The 24,286-nt window shown below is 41.3% G+C and overlaps 1 protein-coding gene across 3 annotated transcripts in view; it reads right to left on the bottom strand.

Moving 5' to 3' along the window:
* bcl9l (bcl9 like) overlaps nucleotides 1–23,791 on the bottom strand; it is a 39,526-nt gene extending 15,735 nt beyond the window's left edge. For 2 of the 3 annotated variants that reach the window (XM_034097872.1, XM_071205103.1), the window contains exon 1: nucleotides 23,463–23,791. The gene's annotated coding sequence lies outside the window, so the exon portion shown is untranslated. Of the gene's footprint in view, nucleotides 1–8,328; nucleotides 8,482–8,791; nucleotides 8,903–23,462 lie in introns of all 3 variants that reach the window. The other variant, XM_071205102.1, reaches the window with a different exon arrangement.
* Nucleotides 23,792–24,286: the final 495 nt, after the last annotated feature.

The raw sequence follows: 24,286 nt of genomic DNA, 5'->3' as shown, positions 1-24,286 counted from the left end.
GACTTATAAATATTAACAATTCATTTTAGTAACTGGTTTGGCTGCTTATACTTTAGAAATGACAAGAACTACAGTTTGCACGAGTGCAGCTTCACAGACATCAGCCAATTGAACCCACAATTCTTGATCAGGGCTAAGGTAGCTCAAGAACATGAGTAAAACTGAGAAAAGGACTCTTTCTCTAAAGAAACAAAACAAAGCTACATCTAGAGTAGAGTACTGTCACTATCTACCCACCTGCCTATAAAAAAGAAAATTGGTCCTTAAAAATAAATAATACAATAACAAAGAAAAGTGAGAATTGTCTGAATATAAAGAAAAGTCAGCTAATAAACTTCAAGCACCACAACTACCACTTTTACCACAAATCTATGGTGATGTGCTGAATTTGCTGCACTACTTTTATGAGGAAAAACACAAAATGGTTCCGTCAGCTAGCGTTCTCTTGTAAGAGCCCAGCTGCTTTGCAAGCCATGCGATTTTAGAAAAATCAACAAGGATGCTGACAGCGAGCTCTGCCAGGTTTTAAGATGTTGAATCAGCCAGCAAAAACCCTGCCAACTTTCACTCATGGAAAATCAACTGACACCAATAATGTGTAACGGATTCCAAGTGGCAGCCATCAGTACATTTTGAGTGATTATTGGTGCCAGTGGCCAACACATTACAAGCTTCAGACTCTGTTTGATGAATGCAGAGTGTACATGCTTCGGTTAGTTACAAAACAAAGGGTGAAAAGAAATATTTCCTTCATGGGTTTGACGCCATGTGACTACAGTAAGGTCACGTTATGGAAAGCACCAAACTAGCATATATGATAACATAGCAATGGATTGCACATCATTACATTCGGAGACTAGTCACCATCTTGAGGAAATGATTGGATGTTGATGGGAATATCTCTAACACAGGCAATAGTTTAAAAACTCAATGTTGAAGTACAGTAGAGAGAGAACTATGCTTGTATGCCATCAGAGAATGTAAGCAAGGAGAGGACCCGACTGGAACTTGTTCAAAAGTCTTGCAGAAGAGGAAAAAACTGCAGTACTGCATATTTGGCATTTTTTGGGCAGAGCACTGTAGCGCTGTGAAGAGTTTAACAAGCAGGGAAACCCTGTTCATAGATAACCGCATTCGACCCTATAGCCATATCTATTTCTCGGTTTTTATAGTCCTCCTTGCTATAACTTTGTTTTCCCTCTTCACTCCCCCGTTCCTTCAATCACACGCTTGTTCTCGTCTCCCAACATGCACTTTGTTTTTCAGCAGCGTGGTGCTGTAGGAATGTCTACGAGCATAACAAGGGGTTACTGCAGGTCAACATCCATTTAAATGAACTTCTGAACGATTCAGTTGTGACCTTTCATCTTAAACCTTTAATAAAAGAGAGTTAATCCACACAATATGTACAAGTCTGCACTCACTATTATCAGTCTCACAGTACTTGTTGGACTGCAGTGCATTGTGGGACAGTGCACAGGTGACAGTCAGCAAGAAAAAAAATGCAGCACACTAGGGGGGTTGTGGCAGGTTGCTGTGGCAACAAAACATGTCACAGGGCTGAGTAAATATAGGCTAAACAGAAGGCGCCGTGCAGAGAGAAGGGCCTGCAACAGAGGAAAGGCTGCAGCAACAACAAAAAAGGAAAAGTGTGACATTTGTAAAGATCTCAAAGCATCGCTGTCTTTTGATGTAACAGGCCTCACTGAACAGTCATGACAAAATAGATGACCTCAGATATACCTTATTTTACTACACCAAGAAAAGAACATTATAAAAATGTAAGACAAGCACAAAAAAAAGAGAGAAGATATTAACTGATTCAACAAAATAACCTCTGATTTGTATATGCTATCATCTGGGTGGATATTGAAAAGCTTTGTAACTAGCTGAAGTAGGGAAAAGCATGGAAGTGTGGGCCATTTACACAGGATTTGTTAGCCTTTCCAGACAAACACAGATAAAGACTTCCTTGATAGGCTGGAAATGAAGTGGTAAGAAGACTCTAGGCACTTAGTCCTTGCTTTTGCCTCAGCTCAGGGACAGGGAAGTACTGGGTTCGTTTTGTACAGAGGGTCAAGGGTTGTATCCTTTCCAACACATTCTGGGAAAAAAGCCAACTAGAGCAAGGAAAAAGACCAAACTGCAGCCTCAGAACAGACAGAAAGCAGGCATTACGGCACAGAAGCAGTGGGCTGATGGACAGAAGCCATTCACTGTTAAAATGAACACACACCTACCAGTCTGCTCAAGAGAGGACGCCAAGTATGTGAAATCTAGTACAATGTCTTGGTCTTCCACTTAGGCCAAACATCATCACCATTAAAAATGTGTGTAGGAATGCACTCCTCCACCATACAATATGTGGGTTTGGGGAAAATGTTTCCAACTGAGCCTTATTGAGATTTGGCCAAACATATTTAAAAAGAGTAGGCTATCTGTTGTTTCCCCAAGGGAGCATTAGGGGTTGTATACAACATCCTCTTCCCAAAGCAACATTCAACTTCATTTAAAAACAGCAACCAAAATGTGAGCCTAAACATGATCTGACCATAACTAAAATAAGTTTCCCGAACATTTAACACATTTGGCGGGAAACGTCAACGTTGACACAAGTTGCATCTAGCTTGAAAGGCCCTACTATGAGTTATAACTGAATAAAAAGTGGTGAAGATAATATAAGAATTGTAAGTGTCCAGCGCTGAAGCAAGCACGCATGCTCTGTAATTGGATTTTAGACTTTCTAACCAACAGACCCCAGCATGTCAGGTTGGATAATCTCACTTCCATGTCCCTCAGCCTAAATACCGGTGTCCCACAAGGCTGTGTGCTGAGCCCCCTCCTCTACTCCATCTTCACCCACGACTGTACCCCTGTACATGGTTCAAACACCATCATCAAGTATGCAGACGATACAATGGTGATCGGCCTCATCCACAACAACGATGAGACGGCCTACAGGGAGGAGGTTCAGCATCTGACGATTGACGATTGAACTTATTGTCATTACGTTGTACAGGTACTATGTAACAAAATGGTTTCTCTGCATTTGACCCATCCTAGTGTTAGGAGCAGTGGGCTGCCATTATGTATGGCGCCCGGGGAGCAGTGTAGGGAACGGTGCCTTGCTCAGGGACACCTCGGTAGCACTTGGTCTTTCCGGGACTTGAACTGGTGACCTTCCAGCTGCCGAGCCAAGTCCCTATGGACTTCGCCACCACCGCCCTACTGACTGAGTGGTGTGCTGACAATAACCTGGCCCTTAACACAACAAAAACAAAAGAACTCATTGTGGACTTCAGGAGATCGAAAGGCAACACACACACTCCCATCCACATAAATGGAACGGCGGTGGAGCGTGTGTCTAGCTTCAAGTTCCTGGAGGTCCACATATCCGATGACCTCTCATGGTCCAACAATACCACCAGCATTGTAAAGAAGGCTCACCAGCGTCTCTTTTTCCTGAGGAGACTAAAGAAAGATCACCTCTCTCCTCAGATTCTGGTGACCTTCTATCGCTGCACCATTGAGAGCATCCTGACCAGCTGTATCACAGCCTGGTATGGGAACTGCACAATGCTCAACAGGAAGGCATTGCAGAGGGTGACGAAAATCGCCCAACGCATCATCGGTGTCCCACTCCCTGCCATCGAGGACATCCAGGGGATACGGTGTTTGCAGAGGGCGCACAACATCTTCAAAGACACCTCTCATCCTGCAAACTATCTGTTTGTCCTCCTACCCTCGGGGAGGCGCCTCAGGAGCCTCCGGTCCAAGACCAGCAGGTTCAGGGTCAGCTTCTTCCCCAGGGCTGTTACCCTGCTGAACTCTGCCCGCTGATAGACTCAAGCCCATACTCACCACCCACCTGTTTATATATTTTACTGTCAATGCCGTTTACACTATATATATTCATCTGTTTATAGCCTATTTATAATTATTCTATTAATAAAAATTCCATGTATAATTATTCTCATTATGTAGACTCCTGCACTGCACTTCTGGTCAGATGCCTAAACTTACATTTCGTCACTAGTACATGTACTATGTAATGACAATAAAGTTGAATCTGAATCTGAATCTGAATGCTGTGAGATATTTGAGATTGAGAAGAGATGAAAGGAAGCCAAAGAAAGAGGAAAAGTCACCTGGATTAAAAAATAAGTATACTTACTGCAAATGATGAAAACAAGGTTGAAAATGACCTTCAGATAGTCAAAGTGTTAGCACATGTTTGGCCTTTGCTGGCTAATTTACAGTATGTCCTTACAGTCACGTTGTAAAGTAATCAACTGTAATTGGAAAGTGGTGTCCTTTTCTTAAAACGTTTTTTGTTGGTTATAATATTGAGTGGGTTTAAGAATATGAAATGTTCGATGTCAAGATTAAGTAATGGTCTGATCGTTAAACCACAGGACAGGAAAGCTAAAGAAAGTAAAAGGTGGGGATAGGCACAGCATACAGATGTAGAATCCCAGTCATAGTTTGATCGTGCATTCCTCTGTAATGATTTGAATACAAACTGCCTAGGGCAAATAATGGTATCCACTGTTAAATGGGCTTTATTATGCTCATTTCCAGGTTCACATATGTATGTTGTGCCTCAACTGTGACATCAAAAAGGTACTCTTTTCACCCTTTGTCTGAAACCAGAGATCAGTCCGCTCTGATTGGTTAGCTGGCTCTGTTACGATTGGTCAAGCGCTTAGATATGTCCCGCCCCTTAGCCATACACATACAATGTGTTGGGGCGCTATCTAGCCAGTGTTATGTAGTGATGTCATTATGTTAAGGAAGTAAACAAAATATTCCAATCAAGGCTTTCAGTCAGGGGGACTCTCTGGAGGGGAACTATGGGATTTTAGCCTTTGCAGATCATTTACAGTACATTCATAAAGTCCTATGTAACAGACTACAGGAAAGGGAAAACCGAAAAAGCATTATAAGGCCCCTTAAAAGAAAAACACAGAGCTCCATGAGACCCATACAAAGATATAATTCCATGTGCTTTTAAAGAGCAGGCAGTACCTGTGAAGAGTTAAGCATTCGCAAACAAGGAAGTAACTGAACAACAACAACAGAACGTGTCAGTTCCTTTGTTACAAGCATTAACTCTGCTAAAGGCAATATGCTTTGGCAAAGGGTTACATTCAAGAGGGTTGCACAATATATTGTGTTTTTATTGTCATAGCTGTTGGGGAATAATTTGCCCTGCATGTCCTCCTTCGCCCTCTGACCAACCTTGAGCAGCCGTTATCTCTCATAAGGAGACACACACACACTGTAAGTATTCACCTTATCCACATTTTATTTTAAATTGTTGCCTTCTTTAAAGTTATTAATAATTCCAGATTAATAATTAAATCAAATGGGGTACATAAGATAAAATAAATAAAATAACTTTGACTTGATAATTGTGTTCACAACATTAGACCTGTCCTCTAAACTCTAATAGAATAAGATAAGTGTGCATGTTTGGGTGTTTTATCACTCCTGTAGTGTACCTAATCTTGTTATCCTTTTCATGACAGAGCTGGGAAAATGGTGTATTGATTAGATTCTGATCCGTGCCAGTCCAATTTTGACTGACTTTAGTTCTAATGGTAAGTTGAATTTGACTTCAACCCATAAAGTAATTATTTAAATTAACTCTTTTAAATAATTTCATTTCTCATGATGATGGATTAGTGTTCCACATTTTTTCTTCACTTAAAGTTCTGCCCTGCTACGGTCCGGCTGAGTGCAGTCACAGAGATGCTAAAGGCTGCTCTACATGCAATGACATTAATGGTCTGATCTGAATGGACACCATTTCCTGCTCCCAGAGAGAATGACACTCCTCAAACAACCTCCACTCCTCCAAAGACTCAGGAGGCACATGAACATTAAGGCCCGGACACACCAATCTGACAACAAAGAACTGACACATACGGACCCCGACTGTTGCGTCGCCTCGCATCTCTGCGTTTTGGACATGTTTCGCACTGGAACACACCGCAAAGACTTCAGCCAAGAACCACGTACAAACTGCGCATGCGTGAGTGGCAATAACTCTCCTTACCAGCGGCGGTAGTGTGTATTCGTCATTCAAAAGAGGTAACAACCGTAAGACAGACTGCGTGATAACCGAGAGAAGAAGAACAGACTGCGTGACATAAACAAACAACAAATAGCGTGTGCGTTCCATTTTCACTCTACAACGAGAAACTCATGGGGCTTTCCCGAACCTGTGTCGGGAGCTGGAGTTAAATGAAACAGTTTGTTTGGGTCCCTCACTTCCTTTTCGCTTCTCATGCACTGATTCGCTAGCTGAACAGCCAATCAGAGTGATTTCTTTTGCCGACTGCCTTTGGCCGACTGCCCACCGATTAATCGGCGGGTTTTTGGCCGAAAAGGCGTTGGCCCGGCTGAAAAGACTTGACGGTGCGGGACACACCAATCTGAGTAGGGCGTCGAGGGGGAAACGGACACGGAGGGGGCCGCGGAGGTCCCTCTGGCCCCGCTGGTGTTTCCCGTGGAGGATTTCCCCCTCGAACAGTCGAGGGACGAGACCCTTCAGCACGCCTTCGACCAGGTGGTGAGTATTGATGGCTCCCAGCTACACCCAAACGCAGCACTCACTCACCCACATTTTATGGTGGTTAGGGACAGGCTGTATCGTGTGAGCCGTGACCAGGGGCCTCATTTATAACGCCGTGCGTAGGATTCACGTGGGAAGGTTGCTTACGTAGTAGAAATCCAAAAAATAGGTACAGAAATTTTCCGACATTTTCCGATTCACCAAACATTGCGTACCGGCGAGGAAAGTGCGTACAGCACTTCCTACGCCGGTTTCCCTTTATAAATCACAATCGACTCGAAATGCTGTGCAGCTTTTGCGGGCTTCACGTAACGCCCATATTTGCCTATAAATAGTCAAAGAAACGCCCATTCATTCATTCATTTTGACTGACTGCATGAAGAAGATCGCAGGAAATGACGACAGAACAGCTAAAAAAGACATCTCACATCGTGTCAGATTTTGGTTATTTTGGGGAGGTCGAGATAAATCATAGTTTGGTGGATGCAGTTTGAACCAGAGTAGCAGCATGGAGGTCGGATCGTCACCAAAATAAATAAATAAGTGGTCCGAAAAAGGTTAATGACAAAAAGAATACACATAGCCTTCCTCAGGCAGTGTGTGTTGTACCGGGGACAGGAGACCCCCCCTTAATGAGAAACTGTAAGAAATGATCGGGGAATCCCTCCGGAGTGGAGTCATGACGACTGGATCTGAATTATGTTTTTGTATTTGGTGGTTTGTGTCCCAGCTGTCGATCAGCTGTGCGCAGCATCTCCACTGCAGCCTGTGCATCTCAACCCCCCCCCCTCCCCGCAGCAACTCTATATCCACCAGTTAAAGGAAATACAACTAATGTGTTGTGTTATATTTGCTGTACAATTTACCACATATGGTGTTGTTAGTTTCCATACCTCCTGTGTTTTACGAGCGACGTATCAAGTCTTGGCAAACGGCATAAAACACGATTAAACATGATAGTATATAAAACCATGCTCGTATCTACAACCTATAGAAATTCAAAACGGCGTCAGTTTAGACGTAATTCTGTCCTTCTGCTTACCGCATAATTTATGAGAAAACATTTCATAACATTAACACAATATATTCGAGGTGGTTTTAAATAACATATCCGTATTTATTTATTTCTCCAAGTTATGTTTTTGTGTGCACTGAGGAGTCTCAAACAGGCGTTTGTTTAATCATTTTAAGATTGGCTTTAATCAATGTTTGAAAATGAATTCTTCATATACTGTATGATAAATGAGAGGTAACATTTTATTTATGGTATTATTTCCACATATTTCTCAACGCGGTGTCGCAATTTCTCGTCTCTCCCGTTTTTGTGCTTAGTGCGTACGCATGGGTTAGAGTTTGCGTGGAGGACCGCACATTTTCCCGTCAAGTTAGTATTTTCTAAATCGCAAACATTGCGTAGAAACTGGCGTACGCCATTTTTTGAGCGTATATCCCTTTATAAATGAGGCCCCAGGGCCGTATCCAGGATTCCCTAAATACCGAGGTCCAAATATGCTAGGGGGGTTTGGGGGTATACCACCCCCCCCCCCCCCGAGATATTTGGGATTTTCATGATCTAATTAGGTGCTTTTTAAGTTCTGTGGGGGGTCACAAATTGGATAATATATTGATTTCAAACCATGTCAGTGGGCTGCAGCATCAATTATTTTTGAAAGTGTGATGCATAAGAATCAGTTGATGGTTACTATTAATGATCTGGACATGCAGAAGAGGCTAAAATGATCACAAACATTGTCAACATTCATTTCCCATGTCTCTCTCCTTTCCATAAGCTGCACCCTCTCTTCCATCTTCTTTGGTCTCTCCGTCTTCTTCCTCTACTCTTTCTCTTTGTTCAATCTCTCCCTCGTTGTTCACTTTTTGCTTCTTCTCACTTGTTGCTCCTGCCAGTGAATTAAAAGCAATTCAGCAATTTAGTTCATTTCACTTGTTTTTTTGCATTCTTTTTTATTTATTTAAAACTGTTGTGTTTGATTCTCAAAAGAGAACAAAGATGTAAGCAAATTGTGTTTTATACAATTGTATGTTATTATGACATAACTGCAATAGATGTATGTTGTTTTAAAAGTATGCCTATTGTCTATATTATAAATGAAGACTATTGTTATAGATACATAGATAGATGTATAGATAGATGGATAGATGGATAGATAGATGGGGTTATTAAGCCTACATTCTTTTGTGTGACTGTACCTGCAGTTCCTCCTTGACTTCCATCACTTTCTCTCTCTCTCTTTCTCTCTGCCTGTCGTGTCTCTTCCTTACCAAAGCTGAGCTTCGACTGACGTAGTCTTTTCATTATACCTGAGTCAGTGTAAAAATAAAACAATACAATGTTATATCTTCAATGTTTTTACTCAAATTGAAATGAAAGAAAAGCATTACAACGTTTGGTAAAAGGTAATCCTTCTGACATTGGATACATGTAATTAACTGTAGCTCTCTAGCTAGTTTATTCACGCAATTTAAACCAAAGTATAGCCTAAAGCGTTGCCTTGCGTTGAAAAGTGCTATATAAATAAACTTGCGTTGCCTTGCCTAAAGCTGCAAAATAAGTTAGTGTGCATGTTGTCGGACGTCCACTGACTAACGTAGAGCGTTCACACAGGATCTGCTGGCCCTATGATGTCCTATGAGGAACAGAAACACAAGCAGCCCGCTGGACTAAGATCTCTATATACCACATCACTCCTCCGCTGCTCCGATACAAGTCCGGGCTGCGGTGGTTTGTTGATACATGTCGTCTTCTTCTGTTTGCTTTAATCGAGGCTACGTAGTTATGCAGCACCCCCATCGACAGTAAATGGAAGTTCTACAAAATACCCCGTTTAGTGCAATTATTTCACAAGTTTTGTTATATACACAGCTCGGAAAAAATTACCGAGGTCCGGACCTCGGTGAACTCAATGGTGGATACGGCCATGACCGTGACACAGACAGGAGATATAAATACCCAGTTGTTGTTGGTGCCAAAAAGCCGTCGGGAAATGGTTTTCCAGGCGGCTCATTATAACCCCATGTCAGGTCACCTAGGGCAGGGGTTCCCAAACTTTGCCATGCCAAGGGCCCCCATATAGCATTATCCTCTGGCGGGGACACCCCTGTTGCAATTCTTTTTTTAAATGATGAGTACATTATGATGGAAAATATGACAAATTAATCATACAGCTTAATACATTTTCTATATATATATATATATATATATATTTGTATTAATAATAATTAATAATCAGTTATTCTTCTAAAATTCTATTCTTTTGTTTGTCATTCGTCATTCATTGTGTCTTCTGTTATAAACATTCTTAACACAATATTAAACAGTAATATCAACAGTAAACATATTTTTAAAGCATTTTTAAAGTGATTTCTGTCTTAATAATATTAGATAATTTTGAACAGTAATATGAACAATTAACATATATTTGTAGAATTTTTTTAAGCTATTTATGCCTTAATAATATTATATATAACATTGAAAAGTAATATTAACAATAAACATATTTATATTCATATATATAAACAACAATATTTGCTACATCCGTGCTCTCATCCAGTTGCAGAGCGAAATATTCACTAGCTCTCACTTGCTCCAAAAAAATATTAAAAGATTGGCATCAAAGGAGGACACAGATTGATAGATATGCAGTTATTAATAACATCTAAAAAAAAAAAAATCTAACTTTAAAAAAAGAAAAATATTCCCCTTTCCCTCAATTTGCGAGACCCCCCTGGGGCCCCCTGGCGGCCTCCGGGGGGTCGGGCCCCCACTTTGAAAAACACTAACCTAGGGTACGACAAATCACTACACCAGATAATGGCCCGATTTTATTGGCCGGGCATTCGCGCAGATGTGAATCGGTGGTGTACATCTTTCCGTGAATGTCAGCTGGTTAACCCGCCGGCCACCCCCAGAGCGCCTTTGCGCCCGTTACCATTGATTGAGGTGCCTTTTGAGAGAGTTGGTATGGACCTCATTGGGCCATTAGACCGGAGTGCACGGGGATATCGCTTTGTACTAGTCCTAGTGGATTATGCAACGCGATATCCAGAGGCAGTGCCGCTGCGTAATATCTCTGCAAAGAGCGTCGCACAGGCACTGTTTTACATTATCTCCCGAGTTGGGATCCCGAAAGAGATCCTGACTGACCAGGGCACACAGTTTATGTCACGCACACTACGCAAGCTGTATGAACTATTGCGCGTCCATTCAATCCGGACTAGTGTTTACCATCAGACCGACGGCCTGGTGGAACAGTTTAATAAAACACTAAAGAACATGGTTCGTAAGTTCGTTCACGAAGATAGTCGTAATTGGGATAAATGGCTAGATCCTCTGTTGTTTGCAGTGCGGTAGGTGCCCCAGTCCTCCACGGGATTTTCTCCCTTTGAGCTGGTCACCAAAGCTGGTTATTTGGCAGGAAGCCCCAGGGTGTTTTAGACCTAGTTAAGGAAAACTGGGAGGAGGGTCCAAGCACCAGTAAAAACGAAATACAGTACGTTATGGACCTGCGAGCAAAACTCCACTCACTGGGGCAGATATCACGGGAGAATTTGCTCCAGGCTCAGCAGCGCCAGCAGCGCCTGTACAACAGAGGGTGGAAACTGAGACAATTTTCACCGGGAGATAAAGTGCTTGTATTACTCCCATCCTCTAGCTCTAAACTACTCGCCAAGTGGCAAGGACCCTTCGTGGTCACACGACGAGTGGGGGACATAGATTATGAGGTGGTGCGTTCTGACAGGGGGGGGGAGCAAACACAGATTGACCACCTTAACCTCTCATACACCACCACATAGAAACGCCCCTGGGCGTGGCCATTCCTTCACGGCCCTATCGGCTGCCTGAACACAAGAGGAAAATTGTTCAGGCGGAACTTGCGGCCGGCAGGATCCCGGCCTGAGTCAGGCGGTGTGGGTATGTGGCAGTGGGGTGTGGTTAGGGCGCCGGCTGCTGGAATGAAGGGAGTGGATCGGCCGGAGGCCAGACAGCTGATCGGAATCAGGTAATCAGTCACTGAATAAAAGTATGTGGTAACCTGGTTCCGGTCTGCCTTGCAGTAGGCGGGATCCTGGAAGGTCGCCAAAGGACCTGTGAAGGATCCCACACATAGATATATATAAACACTAGATGGCTCATGGGAGATTTTCCAGCGTAGCTGACTGGCCGCCATCTTGCTACAGTCAACAGTTACTCTGATTCGCGTTATGGTAGCTGTTGTAAGGTGAGTGATCTGCACAAAAATACTCTTAACTCGCTGAAATCTTGACTGATTTACAAACGGTTTGGTTTATTATAAACATTATTAGCATGGCTATGATACAGGATGCTTGGACATGTTGAAATTGCAGCTTTTCTTTGTGTATGTCATGTGGTTGTATTTATTAGCTGGCTAATAACAAGAGGCTGTCAGTGAGACCTAGTATTACAAAGTTCACCCAGCAACTTTACACCAGTGGGAGAGGCAGAACTGCTCTTTCTTTTCAACACAACTTAAGTTACACATGATTTCTTCCAAGTGGTTTGGCTTGTTAAAAACATCTTGCATTATGATACAGGAATTTGCTGGCTTTGTATTTACAGAAGTACCTGACTATGCCGGACTTTTGTGCAGCCTACGGATGCTCCAATCGCCGTTGTCTGCAAACAAGAACCCGTGGGAACACCACATATGTTTATGTTTGCTCAGTCTAATAAACCCATAACATGGTTGTGAAAGAATACCAAAGCTGAGGCTGGACGATGATTGATTGTTAGTGTGCCATGTGTCACTGTGTGTCTTATTGGTTTTGTGGTATACTGTATTTTATTTTATTGTGTGCAAGACACATTTAAAACAAATAACCTTGAACCTTGAAGCCCCATCTCTCCCCACCTGCTCCTGCTTCCTACATCCCCTCCACACCACACCAAGTTGTTCTTCTTAATAATAATAATACATTTATGTTGGGGGGCCGCCTTTCATAACACCCAAGGACACCTTACAGGGGCATAGGGGCAATATAGGGAACAATTTAAACAGTGGATTTTGTGATATATCAGCCGGGGTGAGTCAAGACAAACCACACATGGACTACAGAAGGACATATGGTACAGTTTATATTATTCTTGGTCTTTTTTCAATAACATATTTCAAAGGTTCTGGATTTGTTTAAAAATCTAGAAACTAAATACAAAACTAGGATGATATGAAGATCTCATGTCAAAAATAATTGTGATAAATTAGACAGAACTGGCCTGTCTGTAAGCACATTTTATGTTGGTTTGGTTCTTCTGATAAAGGTGTGAATATCTAAATAATATACCAACATATGCTATTGTCATTAGTTGTGTCCCTGTTCTTCAAGCTAAGGCATTGCTCAATTAACAACTCTTGGTTTACAGAGTGGTAACATGAGACCGATTTTTATATATAAAATATAAATGTATTTTAATTTTATAATTTATTTATAATTTATTTTAAATATTGACAATATAATAAAATAAATGGAAATATATACACCGGCAAATATTTAATATAAATACCTTGTGTGTGTGTATAGCTATTGCTTTATCTGATTAATGTTATTTTCATATGAAAGTCCATGATTATAAGTATGCAGTATCATAACTACATCTTTGATGTTTATAAAAAACCAAACCGTTTGAAAATCGGTTGAAAATTGAGCAAGCTATGGTTATTTAAATAGTAAACCATAATGTTATGAATGAGAGCACTGCCTGTAGCAAGATGGCGGCCAAGTGGCAACGTCGGTCTCCATTGGCCAGCAGCGTGTGTGAGCCATCTAGTGTTTATATATATCTATGATCCCACACACAGGGGCACCGTATGGGGGTGAAAAGTTAGGACGATTCTAAGGGCCAGTGACTGACAGGGGCCGCAAAATGTTCAGAACATTAAGAAAAAAAATGTAAGTAACCTTTCATCAATCCTCAATAATTAACATTAATAGAACGTTATATTGATAAATTACTCACTAAACTTAAGATTCATTTAACTTATTTTCTTCCAAAAGTTAATTACCCAAAGCCTCTGTACACCCCCTTCTATTTACAAGTAATGGTTTGGTCCTGCCTCCAAACGCGGTGCGGCACCGGCACTTGCAGAGAGTGAAAGCATGCGAGGAGGGATGCTAGTACTTAGCCTACATACGTGTGTTGTACCATGTTTCAACGACCAACAAAGTCAGGCTCTAAGAAAAGAAGAGAAAGGAGAGAAAGACAAGCGAGAGGGACTAAAGGGCGACAGAATGTCACCCAGTTTTTCACAAGAAAAGGTGGGTGTGGTCCATAAGTGGTGCAAATTAGTCTGTTAGCTAATGTGTTTTTGTTTACTAAGCTGACATTAAGTACTGTTAATATCTTTACAGCAAATTCAGAGGTCTTTAATTTCACTGCTCTTTTAGCTGATATTTAAAAAGGTATGGTAGGTAATTCACTTTTTGTTATATTCCATGGAATGCTCTTAACATCCCGATAGCAATGAATATATTAAATGCTTTGACAATAAATACATACAAAATATCATCTGTGGAAGCTGTGGCGCTGTAAAAAGCACGACCAATCATCTGAGCCGCCCTGGCAAAAATGACTGGATGGCCTACCTGCCTGTCAGCCTTCCATCTGTGCACAAACTTATCTCGTGCCCTCATTGGTCATGTGCGCGTTCGTGTGTGTTGGAAGAGTGGCTCTGTAAGGAACTCTGAAGGAAGGGGCAGATTTTTTTCGGTTGTGTACTTTCAAATTCTAGCGCACTCGAGCTGGTTTCTCCATTCCTACCTACCTACCTTTAATAAATGCAGGCACATTTTTAGCGCCTATTCATACTAAATCAGTTGTCCCTCCCCCTGGTGCCAGGACCCACAGATCCATCTTTAGGCTCAGCAGCCCTGTCCCCCCATAAGGCTGAACCAGCTTTTCTCCCAACTGAAGGAGGTGAGCAGCATTGTGTTGAATGACATGACACTTAACATATCTGAAGGGAGACTGGAATACAAAATATATATATATATATATATATATATATATAACAAAAAGCTAACATCTAATTTAAATTATACATTTCAAACAGAGTATTTTCCCACATAGCCAATGATCTATATAAAACAAAAAACTGCTTTTAGTCTATTTAGGATGATGGACAGTTTGAAGGATTGAGTGATCAGTCTGTAAACAAAATGTTAATCACCGACATTTTGGTTATGATATTAATACTAATGTTATTATATTAAAGCAGGGGTGGGGAACCTCCGGCCCCCGGGCCGTATACGGACTGCTAGACCATTTGGTACGGCCCTCGAGGTAATTTATAAACAAAGTGGCCTGTGCCTGGTGGTGGGGCCCAATGTGATATATTTTTATGGGGCCCAAAATCCCTGGCGGCGCCCCTGCCCACACGGGCAATGTTTTGCAACCCGTGGACTGTACTTTGTTTTGGTGCTAATGAACGCCTGTGATCAACCCAAACCCTGCTCTTTCTGTCCCTCTTTTAACCCTGTGTGAGCGGGGAGGCTCACAGTCACCTTAAGTGGAGGAATGCAAACCTATTTTCAAATGTAAGGTTTTGATTTAGTTTGACATTTCTCAGTAATGACACCAGATGTCAGATGTTAAGGGGATGATGTTTTCCTCCCAAATCAGATATGCTTTGTTCTTCAACAAATGTATCCATTTTCTGCATAATATATGTTTCTCAATTGTTTTTTGTAAGCTGCACACAGGTGATACTGAGTCTTCTCGATTCATAGATTATAAACTATACCATGCTTAAATAGACTCCCAGGTTATTATTTCATATGTAATAAAAGGGAGGGAAGAGTCAACTATATTGAGTAATTTATTTTATATTGGGTAATTTATTTCTCAAACCTATGTTTTATGGAAGAGAAAAAGTATTTCTGATAAACTAATATTTTATCAAACGGTAAATTAATATACATTTAGAATAATTGAGAAGGGGTTATATCCACAGGGACAAGCTCGCCTTTAACTTAAAATAACATGTCTCTGCTTTGGACTGATTCTTACATGTTAAATGACTAACACAAACCTTCAAAATGATAATGTGCATGTGTCAGGAAGGCTCCCAAAATAATTCTGAGGGGCCTATCCTATTTTTGTAATTAAATGATAATTTACTTTGAGTTGTCATCACTCAGAAAACATCCCTATCAGGTGTTGTGCCGATAACTAGGACAGCTCTCAAGGCCAAGGGTCAGAGAGAAAGGGTCACACTCTCCGCGTCGTTCGAGATGAGAGGATGCTTCTCTTCAACTTTCTGCTTGGTGGGCTCAAGCAGACGACCCTGCAGGACGAGGGCTTCAGAGGCTTCTATAATCAAGGGTGCACATAACTGGTACGCATGCGCGGCAAAAATCTGAATTGCGTAACGTCACTCGTGTCACTACGCGCCTTTGCGTACCTCAAAACATCTAAACAAAACACATATTTCGTCTACACGTGTTTCTTGTCAACAGTCAATGGAGTAAACTACGAGACATCTAAAAAAAAACAAAGACATTAAGCAGCTACGTTGTTGTTTCGCTCCCTGCAAAAGATCTTCGGACTTTCTGTGACTGACTGAACTGGAGCTGGCTGAGCCGCGCAGGACATAACCGACGGACCTGTGAAGCTTACAGGAGGCAGAGGCTTAGATCACCGGACAACAGAGTTGGTGCCGTGTGCACAGACGGGGTTAACGTCGGTATGAACAACAGAATTGTGCCAAAACTCCGCCAACTGGCTGCAGTGGGAGACTCCCCTGAGCACACTCTGTGCCCTGAGCACACTCTGTGCCCTGAGCACACTCTGTGCCCCGTGCACACACTGGAGAACTGCGCAAAATCAGCTGATCACAACGTTCACGCTCTGTGGTCAAGCTGCTGCAGTTCTATTTACAACAGAGTGGAGTGAAACACACAGCTGCAAACTTACTCAGGGGGTTATGGAACAGTTTGAAATCAGACAGAGGTGGAAGAAGTACTCAGATATTGTACTTGAGTAAAAGTAGAAGTACCAGAGTGTTACTCTGTTACAATAAAAGTCCTGCATTCAAAATGTTACACAAGTACAATTAGAAAAGTATTATCATCAAAATATAGTTAAAGTAAAAGTAGTCATTGTGCAGATTGGTCCATTTCAGAATAATATATATGATATGTTTTGTAATGATTGATCATTAAAGTGTTCTCAAAGCTGGTAAAGGTGCAGCTAATTTTACAAATTAGATCAAAGTCAAGTAAAGTACAAATATCTCAAAATTGTACTGAAGTAGAGTACTTGAAGAAGTGTACTTCGTAACTTCCCACATCTGAAATCAGATATGACTTCAAGTCATGTGATAATTTCTTAGTATTTGATCCTCCAACTTGGCCTCAGGAAATGCTGGGACTTCACAGTTTTGGCAACAAGTTTTGGAGAAAGCAAATCGGAGGCTTAAAAAGAGACAGGGAGGTGCATCTTCATCATCTTCATCATCTAGCATGCAAGAAGTGTAAATAGAGGACAGTGAAGGAGACACTGAGGAGGACCACGCTTCGTGTGGGGTGAGTACCAAACGCTGTCTCCTGGTACTCATCTGAGTAGCTCACTAAAAACGTTATGTGCACCCCTGTGTATGATACAAGGTTCCATGTTTCCTGGAGCAGTTTGATGTCTTCCTAACCTCTCCCATCACGGGGGACACCTGGATGCGCCACTTGGAATACGCAGTTGCTCTGCTCTCAAGCAGATAGCAGAAGGAATGCAGGCAGATGAGCCTCCGTTTCACTGGGGGATCAACTACAGCGCTCACTGAATGAGCCACAAAAGCAGAGCAATTTGGGGGTGGTTGAAATATGGGGCTCTGATGAAGAAGAGTTTGAGCCAATCAGCACCTCAGTGCTAATCTACAGTATCAGGATGCCTTGTTGACACACCAGACACTCTGTGTCATAAAGGGAGGAGGAGAAGGAGTCAGGAAGACTGACGGACATGTTCTTCCAGCATTGAATTGAATAACCAGATGTTTAAAGATGTACAATCAATGATTGTTTCTCTATTTCCAATGACCAGACATGTGTAGTGATGAATATATTTTGTCAGATCAGATTACACTTTCGCACTAAACAAAATAAGTAGTGGTGCACGATAATTATCGATATTAGGAATTATGACGTCATCCCGATAAAAGTATTAATAGCCCCGATAATATACAATATATTTTTTGGGTAAAAAAAAAGAAAAAAGTACTGCGGTGTGAGTGGATTGGGATGAGGGGCGCTTGTTTTTCCCTCGACTCCTCCCGTTTTTATCAGTACTGTGGTATAGTGGTTTAGGAAGAGGGGAGTTCTTCACAAATCCAGCACTCCCTAACTCACGCCTGGCTGTGACGTGAATGGTGTGCGGCCGTGAAGCCAGGACAGTAAACAAACATGTCGTCGGTAGTATGGGACTATTTCAAAGTTTCAGAGTTAGATAGTTCGCTTGCTATTTGTATTAACAAATGCAATGCAGAAGTTCCACGAGGAGGGAAGAAGGCAACGAGCTATAATACTTCCAACCTGATTAGTCACCTGAAACATCGCCATGGCTACGATGGTGTGTTAACAGCGTACGAAGACGCCTGCGCTGCTAAACTAGCGGCGAATCCAAAGCCAGCTGCAAAGGCACCGGGGCTTTTACCTATCGACGAGGCTTTTGAAAAAGGCAAGACGTTTGCCAGATTTGTTTGGGAAAATAAATATGGTCACTTTGAAGAGTCAAAACTGTTCTTGGCTTTGTTTTGTTCATAGTAGTAATGCTCATGTCATTTGCTCACTACTAGTCTTTTTTTTACCACCAGGTGGGCAAAAACTACAGGTACATTTAATATATATATATATATATATATATATATTATATTATTATCGGTTATCGGTATTGGTCTTGAGAAGCAGGAAGTTATCGGTATCGGTTTCAAAAAACCAATATCGTGCATCCCTAAAAATAAGTAAATAAATATCTTCAGGTTATAAGGTATTGAATAATAAGGTATTTCTAATATTATTGTTAATATCCTTAATTGTCCAGCAATCAGGCTTAACAACACAACTCTTTAATGTATTGTGCATGCACAGACAGACCTACAATGAAGTTTCAAGTACTGGATTAATTTATTTTGGCCCAAAAAAAATATGTATAACAATTATGTAGCATATTTGAGCCTCAAATTAGAGAAGTATAATTTAAAGAAATTGATATTCTATATTCAACATTAGATAAACACAGAAGAACCCTTTCCAAGTACCATAAGTACATTTTCAGCTAAGTATGGCTAATAGGAATAATTAATTGAGTTAATTTGGTACAGATCAGTGGTAGCATTTACAAATGTATTAATTCAAGTTTTAAGAATGTTTAATCCTTTCTTTCCAGGTTTTTACAAAAGTCTTTGAATATTTGCCTAACTCTTCCTTTTCAGATTGTTACAATATACTACAAATGTCTGACTTTTCCTTTTCAGACTTTGAACAATGTACTTGACTAAAATGAATGTATTGATATGACTAAGGCTAAAGTCCTTCATTGGATCTCTTATGATCCCGAGTTGTAAATGCTTTGGACTAGTGATTGCCTTGAAGTAAATCTTTAAGCTGCAAGCTGGTTTTGATTTTATAGTTTGATAAAGGAGATTTAATGGTTAAATGTTAAAATATATGTTTAAAATAAATGTTTTTGTTACTATGTATCTGTGATTGTATATGTGTTCATTATTATGCTTTTGACAAAAGATGCTCCAAACACTGACGAGAGATGATTTTCTATTGTGATTGGCTGTCTCCATCATTGTGATTTAATGTTTCAATCTTATTATATTGTTATTAATGTGATTGTTATTGATGTAATTGATGTTGTGTAATTCCACACTCAAATCTGAAGATTCTCATTGATTTAAGTATTGAACAAAATTGATAAAAAGAGAAGAACTGTTGGGGAATAATTTGCCCTGCTGTCCTCCTTCGCCCTCTGACGCAGATGCCCAGCCTTGAGCAGCCGCTATCTCCCTTAAGGAGAGGCTGCCCTAGCATATTGTTGATGTTACCAGTTTGTGACCGGGCAACTCTCGGTCAGAGATAGTTATTGTTGTGGGACACCTGGAACACATCCTTCTCGGAGCGTAGATGACCCCGAGCCATAAGCGACAACAACTGTGATTCAGTGTCCTCAGCTGTTTATTGAAGAATGTTGATTATTACACTCTGAACTAGTTAAAACCTGGAGCTACAGGACGGTGCTTCAGAATTGATTGTGGCATCTCAACCGTGTGGTCAACTCGTGGCCCGTGACATGTCTTGTGAATTCTCCGGCCGAAGCTCCAAATAAACCGTCAGTGTTTGCCATCAAAGCTCCAGCTCTCCTCCTCGTGTCTCTCCGAGTCCTGACTCCAATTGTTCAGACGTTTCCCCCACAATAGCGATGCCATATTGCATGATACACACACGTTGCGAAAGATGTTAGTTGAAAGATAATATCACAAACTACCGTTCTTCCCTTATTGGTGCCCGATTGGTTCAATGTTCAAATTCTTCAATAATGCCCTTTTTTAACAAACTATTTGTTGTTTTTGTAGAAGAAAGGTAGAACTCGGTACACTATACAGTAACTCATTTATATTGTTATCGCAATATGCAACAATGTAATCTTATATCGCACATTTTCCTCATAGAGCGGCAAAAACCAAACTACAGTAAAACAGTAACATTAAGAAACTGATACAGTTTCATATATACTGCACAATCATTTAATACAGCCTCACCTGTAATGCAGCTTTGACTTGATCATTCTTAGTGTTTGCAATAATTGCATAAACGTTTTACAGGCAGATTCAGTATTTTCTTATGCATTGGGAACTTTAAATGCTAGCTCATGAGATGTTCTACTTCCTCACCAAGACTGTTTTGTGGTTCATCTCAAATATGAAAAATGTGACAGCAACTCTCAGTTCCCATGAATATGTCTTTCACAGCGCAGGCGTAAGCTAGCCGAGTTCACCCACTCTGTTTGTAATATTGTAACCTATGATGATATGTTTGATCTAATCACACCTGAGGCCTCAGGGGAAAGCAGCAACGTGGGCTCGATGGGTTAACGAGCGCGGCGTGATCACACCTAGTCGCCTTTGTATGTGGAGAATTTTACTTTGAAGCGTTTCTCTGTTTGAGTCATCCAACTTAACAGACAAGTTTCAATTCAAATGTGTAAACAAAAGTCAAACAGTATTACAAGCATCTAATGTATTTGGGTATTCGGACAATTTAGAATACAATGTAAGACTCAAATACACTTAGCTGTCCATCTTTCTAAATGAAACATTCATTCGTGTTCACATCAGCTTTGAACACATGATCTTAATAGGAGCATCCGTTGTGACTCAATATGTTACATAAAGCTTTCCAAGCACAAGTAAGTGCTGACAAACAGAGGTGAACAACACATGTCCTCGTACACCCATGTAACCGGGTACAGTATCCAAGGGCTAAATCTTGTCTTTGGTTCATATTACATTCTCACTTCTAGCAAGCAGCAGTGCAGTTTGCTTGTAAAGGGACCTGCGTGCTCACGAGGTCTCAATGCAGTTATTTGGCACACAGACGAGTTAAAATGGCATTGTTCTGACCTGGCCGAACAAACACATTTTAAAGCGCCTGAATACACCGCACGGTAAATATATTCCTGTAGTTTGAAATGGTTGAGGACCGGCATCAGAGTGGACAGAGAACATTTGTCTACAAGACTGCATGCAAACATATGCAAAAGGTAAGCACAGGGAGAGGCACTGAGACTGGGGCATTAATGTAAACCATAATGCATTCAAATGTTTGGTCTAAATACTTTCTAGTGAGGGATGAGACTGGGGCCTTGCCGTTAAGTGTCTTCGTGTATTCTGTGGTGTGGAAACGTTCTCAATATCACATTATTCTTTCATAGCTCACCTTAGCAGTGCTCCCTGTAACTCACCCCAAAGTTCTCAGATCACCGAGCCAGATAAGAAACACTTTATCAGCAGCGCACCAAAACTGTCTCCGCTCGCACTGAGGCAGGCTGTGTGGACATGTAGTGGCTGTCACATGATTATTCATTCATAAACAACTCTAGATCAAACACAAAGAAATAGACTGTTCATTCACACATTGGATATGTCGATCAACAACAGGCTGACATGTTGCTCTGCTGTACAGTTACAGAAACATTATCCTTCATGTTGTTACAAGAGGACTGCCTAGATAACAACCGTTCATCACCAGTTTTATCCAAGCTACATATACAGCAGTGTACACAATTGATTAATAAAATATTAGTTTTTAATGAGCCAAGTTATGTATGGACTCAAAAGAAAATCGTGGTCTATTAGACCCTGTTAAAGTTTCAATTATTATCCCCTAAAAAGCTCATTTCAAGGGCCTCGAGAGATTCAAAACATAGAAAGACAAAATAAAATGTGCATGAAGGCCTACAGGTATATCATACTTAAAAAGATCTTTAAGATGCTATGATCCCAGAGATATCTCACTTCTAGTAGAACGCATTGCACAGTGTACCGTAGCCCTGAAAGACAATTCGGATCAAGTTGCAAACTCTGTTAGGTGCTATATATAGCTCACCAGGATATTGCAGATACACAAACAGCATGAAGCGTTTGTGTACACACACACACACACACACACACACACACACACACACACACACACACACACACACACACACACACACACACACACACACACACACACACACACACACACACACACACACACACACACACACACACACACACACACACACACACACACACACACACTCTAGCAGAAGAGAAAGCCTGTAGTATCTCTCTCGGAGAACAGGTTCAAGTGGAGCATTATCACACTATATTCAACAGGCTGAACTGAGCAGGGTCATGGGTTCTCATAAGGTTACCACACACACACACACACACACACACACAAGAACAAATGGGTGTGTGAGAAAGAACAGGCTATATAAATGAATGTAGATATATAATTATAATAAATACAATTATAATAAAGGCAAAGGCTATTCAACCATATACATTTCAATGATTGAATTTAACCATCATAGCGTTTTAGTTGTCAGGCATAGACTTAGCTTGACGTCCAGCTGCTTGAATGTGTGTTTCTGAATCACAGCGGGGCAGGAAATGCCCATGAAAATAACATATTTGGATATATGTGTCTACATTAAAGCTATCGTTGACTACATTCACAGTTTAAGATAAGTATAGTGTGAAGCAGCGGCAGTATTAACTGCATGTTGCTGGTCTCAACATGCTCACGCAGAGTCTGTGTTGAAGTGACAGGTAACGTTATCGTTACGCAGTCTGTCCCCTCACTGAACACCATTTAGCTGCTTAGCACAAAACCATATAAATGCTGCTTTTGCGGCATCTGTCAGATTAGCTTCCTGACAAGCTAATAGTGCTCCTTGACACATGCATGGATTCACATGCTCGTATCTGAACGTAGAGTTGAGCAAGCACCGCATCCTCATTAGGAGAATTTAAGGACACATGCCCCACTCATGAACCCCGGCGCTCATGAGTGGGGACTTGCTGCGCCAGCCAGGTCCACGGGCTAACTTAGCATGCTAATTCATGTCTTCGCTAGGCTACTTGCATGTAAACTGACGTCGCCGTAGCACACATCTGCAGCAGGCGAACCAACGCTAGCTAACGGGATTTGAACTTTGTTATTGGCTTGCTAGCGAGCCGAAGACTTCATAAAAAAGGGGAGAAAGTTAGTCGAGTCCAAACGTAAAGAAGACAGCTGTGAAATAGACGAACAGCTAGCATACCAAGGCAGTGACACTGTTTTGAAATGCTCAGTACAGTACCTGGCGTGTGAGATCACAAGAGGCCGATGTCAGGACTGACGGCCAGTCGACATTCCCCGGAGTGGCCACCGCCGCCGCCACCGCTTGCTCCGTCCGCCGTAACACTGCGCAAGATGGTCCCTGTCCCGGTGTTTGATAAGAGCTGGTGTCGTTTTACGGGAGGTTAACACGGTGATAAACAACACGGCGTGTCTAGGTTGAAGTTTCGGTTGAAATCAGGGGACGCGTCACCTTGCAGCGGTTCATGACTCCCACTATTCAAGATGTAGAAGGGCAGGACGTTGCATTTCTCTGCGAGTCCATATCACTCCCAGCCTCTGACAATAATTAGTGTGGCCACACGGGCATCCGTATGTCACTGTAGGAGACTGATCTGTCATGCTGGACTACTGTGATGGCTGCTGGGAGCCTCATTTGCATTACGGTTCAATGAATATCAATGTCATTCCCTTCAAAATATGATTATTTATTTATATATATATATATATGTATTATATATAAATATATTTAGAGGATATATGTCAGCACCCTGAAATAAAAAAAATGTTTACATAGGCTACTAAAAATAATGTTTTTTTATTTGGGGGAATCCGTCCAAAAAATAGTAGGCTACATTGAAGTGAGTTTTTTGGCTTCATGAGAAAAATATGGTCCAGCAAATTACCATTTCCATCTCACCACATCACATCACATTTCAAATGTGCACCTTTAGCATAGTTTGTAAATCCATAGAAAATCAGAAACTCTAAACTGGGTTTAAGTGCTTCAGGTTTGGGGGGAACCATTTACACCAGTTACTGAGAGTGAAGATCCAGTTGTTGCAC

Source organism: Pseudochaenichthys georgianus, chromosome 13 (assembly GCF_902827115.2).
Source record: "Pseudochaenichthys georgianus chromosome 13, fPseGeo1.2, whole genome shotgun sequence".
Lineage (NCBI taxonomy): Eukaryota > Metazoa > Chordata > Actinopteri > Perciformes > Channichthyidae > Pseudochaenichthys > Pseudochaenichthys georgianus.
Note: the sequence above shows the minus strand (reverse complement) of the source record. Positions and strands in the feature narration are given on the sequence as shown.